Below are 7,011 nucleotides of genomic sequence, written 5' to 3' on the forward strand. Positions count from 1 at the left end.
ATTTTTATTAGAATCGCATCGGAATCGGTTTTCCAATCTCCGCTATCTTGATTTATGAGTTGTACAAATATGATTTAAGCCACACATTTAATTTAAAATCACAACGGATCCTTGTGACCAAACCCCAAGACTAATGTACACTTAAATCCGCTCATGATCAAAGCTGTATCTTATTGTATTTAATTAGATGCACTTTTATAATATTTTTTAATTAGTATTGAATTTTTGCCTAGGGTTAAAATTCACAATACCCCCATATAAAAAGTACTATATTTTTTTCTCAACAAAACCTTGCATTAAATACAAGTAAAGCGGCTATAGTTAAAAGGATTTTTTATTTAAAACAACAATTAAGTTAAAATATCTTCCAAGATTGTAGAATCATCTTGTTGCTCAAGGCCTCCCTTTTAAAATAAAAAAAACCTCCGCAATAAACCCAGTGTAATATAATAATTAATTAGACAATGAGACTATCTTTTATAGGTATTTGGTGGCCATTTTACATGTATTTATAACTAATAGATAGACATTACATATTCCTCCCTATAAAAAGATTATAATAATCATTATTAAAATTTGATTATATGTTTTGGTGTTGTATTTATTTGTTTGGTTTCCACTAGTGGCTAAAAAAAAGGCCAATATTGTGGACTCATGATCAAACATAATAAAAAAATATGATTAAATCTAATCAAATAATAATAAGGTAAAATGAGATAATATAATTTAGTAGAATTAAATGAGATGATATGAGTAAAATTAGATGAAACAAATAGGGGGTTTTTTGATTTAAAATGAACTAGTAAAATTATTTGATAGAATTGAATGATGAAGGCAAAAATTATATATTATAGTATAGCTAATTAAAATTCCAATTACATTTACAGAAATTTGAGATATTATCCTTCGGATACAATATCTTAAGGATGATATCACATCAGTGATATCACTTTGATTGATGAAAGTTGTAGCCATAAATATAAACATGGATAATTTGTCCCAGGGATGTCCTAGGGGTGGGATGAAGGGTAAGGAGCCCGACTTCAAAAAAATGTTTCTTTTTAGAAATAGTTTTTGGTCAGGTTAAAAAGCTTAGTGCAAAAATTGGTTTTTTTTTAATCGGGCAAATTATGGCGCAGCGCAAAATTTGATTTTAGAAATTTTTTGTGAATAGCTTTGGATTTGTGAAATTAAAAAAAAAAAAAAAATTGCGAAAAGTTGGGGATTTAAAAAATATATTTGTCTAAATTTTTAATTTTTTTTCCGGAAAAAAGTTGTAATTGAAATTTCATTAGGGACATTTTTTTCCAAAAAATGTAATTTTTCTTAAAAATAATTAATTTTCTGTGAGTTGATATGGATTTTTTTAATTTATTTTTTATTAATCAACAAAAAATGTTATACTAAAAAAGCGGTTCTTCATACTTAAGTGATCCTAATAAGATCCTACTCTGAATTTTTGATATGTTTGAAAACATATATATTGATAGATGTTTAAAATCGGTTTTGCTACTTGGCAGGGGAACCATTTGGAAGGTTGCAGCAGTAATTCCCCTGATTGTAATCATCAAGTTTTGTCACTTACTAAAGGGTTAACTATCCTGCCTTTCTATGATCGTTATAATGTTAATTTCAGCGTTAATCAATACTTCTAATCATGAGAGGTGTCTAAAAAGATTTATAACTACTGACTAAATGAAAATTGGGAAAGAAAAGCTAATGTCATTTATATATATCACCCCTTCTCCCACTAAAATTGAGTACCCATGCACCCATACTTAATTTTATACATCTTTATAGGCTATTTATGGTTCTATGATACTTTGGCCGAAAAAAAAACCCGATAGATATTGTATGACGTTTCATGCTGCAACACATTGTAAATATGATACCCATTCATACTACAGCAATTTGAAAGGATAAAATGCCTAATTATTTGCCACGAATTGCAATGATAAAGTGTTGATTGATTAATAATGGAATTATTTCATTAGATGCTTCAACTGCTATTACAGGGTGTCCACGATAAATTGGAACTATCTTACAATTCAACTTGCTTGATAAAAATAGAATTTGGAGTGTATTTGTTAATATGAAAAAGTTAGACATGATATTAAACAATAAATTTATTCAACATGTCCTCCCTCAGCAAGCACCATCTTTTCCATCCTGCCCCTAAAGGATTTGCATGCACTGATGACTTCCGCGGAATCGACAGCATTCCACTCCCTCGTAATGGAGCAATCGTAGAACCACTGATAAAAATGTTTACAGAAGAGATGGAGTAAATTAATCATGGGCAATGCAAATGAATCAGTCGTTTGATCAAATGCGTTGGAGTTCCTATGTATCTGGTCAAGTCTAGATCAACTCGGGTAATCTGTATTAAATTGTCTTTCTATCTCGAAATCGGAGTTACGACAGAGGATAGTTGAAATTCAATTATTACAACCTTTTCATAATAGGGAAATAACTTTGGTACGTCAAACGGAGGGACGTGAAGTGAAGAAAAGAATATATTGACTGAGGAAGAAAGGAAGGATCTCTACTTTTCGAGTTATTCGGATAATTAGCACTTCGAAGGGTCGCAAAATTAAATGGAAGGTCTCATTGTGTGGAATAAATTGTGAATATGGGTTTTATGAAGTATTTGGAGGAGGGGAATCCATCCGTTGACTGAGGGATGACCCCAAGGAGGTCATATATAATTATGTAAGACATTATGTCTCTTTCTTATATCTACCATGAATCGTGACAGTTGAATTACTTTCAGGAATACTTTGCTCCGGAGTCGTAGTGTGCAAATTCGTACAGGAGTCTTTCTTCTGGAAACATTTATGAACTCGGATAACAGTGAATTCAAGGCCTAATAAAAGTATTTTTAGCCGAGTCATTATCATGGTCATTTGTTACCTAATAGATAGTCTTAATATAATATTAGATACATTAATTATCCTTTGATTTCACCATACTTTTATCCATCATAATTATTGGAAAAGTTTACAAGTAGGATTATACAATCATAAGAGCTTTTAATGTATATTTCTATACCTAACAACTAAACAATAATAGTTAATTAAACAATAACAAAAAAAATAAACACGTCTATTATTAATAATGTAATTTAAATTAAGTTACTTATTTAAAAGATATGAGCAAATCTTATTTTTATAGAGGGAAGTGGGATTTTTTTTTTTTTTTAATCTCAAATATTAAATTTTCTTGAAAAAAATTTTAAAAAAATCCATAGACATTCACAAAAAATTAAAACTTTTTGAAAAAAAAACTTCAAAAATCCAAAGTTACTCACAAAAAATTAAATTTGTGATTAAGTTTTTTCAAACCACCACAGCTTATCACAAAAAGTTTCGAAAGTACATAGTTGTTAGCAAAAAATTGGATTTCAAAAATCTGCAACAATTTACAAAAAATTATTTTTTTTTGAAAAAAGTATCAAATATTCAAATTTTTTAAAAACAATTTCAAAAATCCTCTGTTATTCAACAAAAAAATTTCAAAGTCCATAGCCATTCTTAAAAAATTACAATTTTTAGGAAACATTTTTCAAAAATCACAGCTAAATACAAAAAATTTTCAGCAAAAAAATTTCAAAAATCAACAGCAGTTAACAAAAAATTTAATTTGAAAAATTCACAACTGCTAACAAAAAATTTCATTTTTTTGGAAAACATTTATAAAAATTCAATTACAGCTCCTCCAGCCGACACTCAGCGGATGCCCATGAAGTCAAGGGAGTTTTGATTCAACTTTTACGGTTTTTAGAAAATCATTTGACCAGCATCCCTGGAACACTAACTTGTTTTTTACGTAGATTTTGACCCCATCCAATTCCAGACCCAATTTCCCTCCCCAGTTGGTAAACTGACGTTCTTGGGTTCTCCTCCACGTTGGTTTAGATATTTTGCACCAACCTCTCAGGACTGACAGATTTTTGTCGGCCTGTTCTTACAGTACGCTTGACATAGCCTTTAGTGTCGTTGTATAACGTGTATGTTCACGGCTTCCACGCAGTGACTTGTGAGATCCCAAATCTACGGGAGACATGCTTGGTTATTCTATAGTGCCACTTGCAAAATTTCAAACTGATCTAACAGAACGTTTTGGATTTAATGTGTGTGACTTATGTATATAGGATTACCCTAGAAATAACATCTAATAAGACCTCTTAATTTAAAGCAACAATAATACAGGGAATATTTAGAAAATAAATGATTAAATATTATTCATAAATTATTAATTACTAATTACGGTACAAAATAACTCATCCTGGGTTGAGTACCAAATATTATTATATGCATGGTTTAAAACATTAACATATTTATTCATAATACAAAAATAATTTGTTTAATAGTTAATTATGACGTTCTAAACAATTAATTATCTCTACTATTGATCAAGAAACCGTCATACATTAAGCAATAAACTTTAAAGTTAAACTTTTTATTTAAAGTCTACCCTTCGTCCACGTCGTTACCTTTATGGTATCATCCAACCTTTTTACCAAAAAGAAACAGAAAAAGACACAAAATTATCAGATAGTTCAGCGTTCCAATCATAAAGTAATACCCAAAGACATCTTTTACTTCAGGACTTGAATGACTTACACAACCTTTTGAAAGTGTGTGCTGTACCCTTAGTTACATTCAATAAATAGAATTGAAAAAAAATAAAATATTATTCAGTCTATTCGGTGGTCAATTAATTATAAATATAGTTGGTTAATGAGAATTAGAAACTGGATATACCTAAGTTTATATACCTAACTTTTATTAAATTAAAACTTCATACTCCTCGAGGACTCGATTTGGTCGAGAAGAAATAAATTTCAGATTTGACTAGGACTCGATGTAAAAGAATTGTAACTCAACTAAAATTCGTCGTCAGATCAACAAAATTTAGATTTTAATAAGGCTCAAGGCTTGAAACTCACTTACTCACGTGCTCAAAAACTTGCAATTGAATGATCTCGTATTTAGAGACTTTACTTTTGAGACTTGATTCGAGCTTATCTCTCAATAATTGTGATTCTACTACTGTTCGTAAAAATTAATTGTGGACATACTCGTAACATTGAATTTTTATTTGAATTATGTAAAAAGAATTCTACAAAAGAATGAACCTCATCACATACAATTGCTTATATGAAACTGAAGTCTGGTTCTCTCTTGAATTCGACTTATATATAAATTTTTGAAGATAAGTCCTTTTACTGACTGACAAAAGAAAATAATACCCTTATTTCATCATCGTTCATGATTTCCATAGAAAGTTTTATAGTGAAGACACAATATAAATGAATTATATTAGAAAGTGAAACTAATCAACCTCAATTATTCATATTTTATCAGATTTCTTTTAAATAGTTGAGCTCTATCAACTTGGGCTCATCATTGGATAAATAAAAAAATGGTAGGGGTATATAATATTTTGGGCATTTTGTAACTTTTATAATGGACCTTACTATTTATCATGATATGTAAAAGGCGACTCTTATACTTCTTGACATCTTTAACAGTGTCTTTGATTTCAATATTGGGAAGTGATTGATTCTCTATTATGCCTAATTTATTCAAATTACTCTTTTCTATTTATTAATCATTATTTGTCTACAAAAACTTATCTATACAACCCATCCTCAGAAAGTTTGTAAACATAATATTGTTTGCTAGAAAAAATACTAAGTAACTAAGAATTTTACGATAATAAAATTAATATGTAATTACTCCAAAACAAATTGTGGTTCATGAACAGTGAATGGAATATAACAGGGATTGAAGAACATAATAGATAAATACACTTAGCATTAATATTATAATAGTAATTACTAATTAGCAACTAATAATAAAAAATACTTGTAGCGTACAGACGTCATTTTGAGCGTTCAAATCCTGTATTAATAGATGTTTTTGGGTAGTATAATAGAATTAAACCAAGTAGTGAAGTGCAACCGATGGCTTTCAGAAATGATATGGTCAGTATTTTTCTTTTTTAATCGCAAGATGTCGTTTTTTCCTTTTATTTATAAAAAAGACGATCAGAGGTATTTTATGTTTATCTAAATTTAATACTCATATTGATATTCTAGTATTTATAAAGTTATATTGAGGTATAATTATTTTACTTTTTAATTATAAATTAATTATGTCAGATGGAAAGAAGAATGTTATAGTGGGAACTTTTACCGAACGAAAAGGAGATATGAATTTTTATGTTAAAAATTATAGCAGTATTAATTTATGCCACGGATAATCGTTTATTTTTCTTAGGGGATACCTTCAATACCTTTTTCCATTTCATCACAAAATTTCATATTTATGAAATTTAAGGAAATTTTACAATAATATCAATGTACCTTTTATAAATTAATTATTAATTTTAGTGGATAATTGTTAATATTTGTGTAGATAGATTATGTAGTTTAATATATGTGCTTCAAGTTATTTTTATTAATTATTGTCATTTTTTCAAAGGTATTATTTGATTTCCAAGAATAAATTAAATGAATTATGCAAAATTCTAGTGAAGGGTAATATTATTTTGGAAGTGGAACTTTTGTGTAAATATATACATAAATAAATGCAACTATAGGGATTTAAACATTTAACCTGGAAGATTATAGGTACAATCCCTGTAGATAGCTGAAGTCTCACAATTTCCATATTTTTATTGATAATTTATAATGATCATTTAAATTAAAATAAAATATACTTTATTAATTTATAAAAAGTTTCAACTTTTAATATAAACTATGTCACTAATGTGTATTACATTATACTATACATAATGTATTCATTATGTAATAAACAATTTGTGATTAAATTCAAATTAATTAATAATTATAATATGTATGAAATATTTTATAATTAAGTTATTTTACAACAAATTGGCCTCTTCGCATGACATACATGAAAAAAAAAAAATAATATTAAATATAGACTTTGATTCGTCTTCTTTTTTCCCCCTTCTCATAACGTGAAAACATAAAATGAA

Source organism: Lepeophtheirus salmonis, chromosome Z (genome assembly GCF_016086655.4).
Source record: "Lepeophtheirus salmonis chromosome Z, UVic_Lsal_1.4, whole genome shotgun sequence".
Taxonomy (NCBI): Eukaryota; Metazoa; Arthropoda; class Copepoda; order Siphonostomatoida; family Caligidae; genus Lepeophtheirus; species Lepeophtheirus salmonis.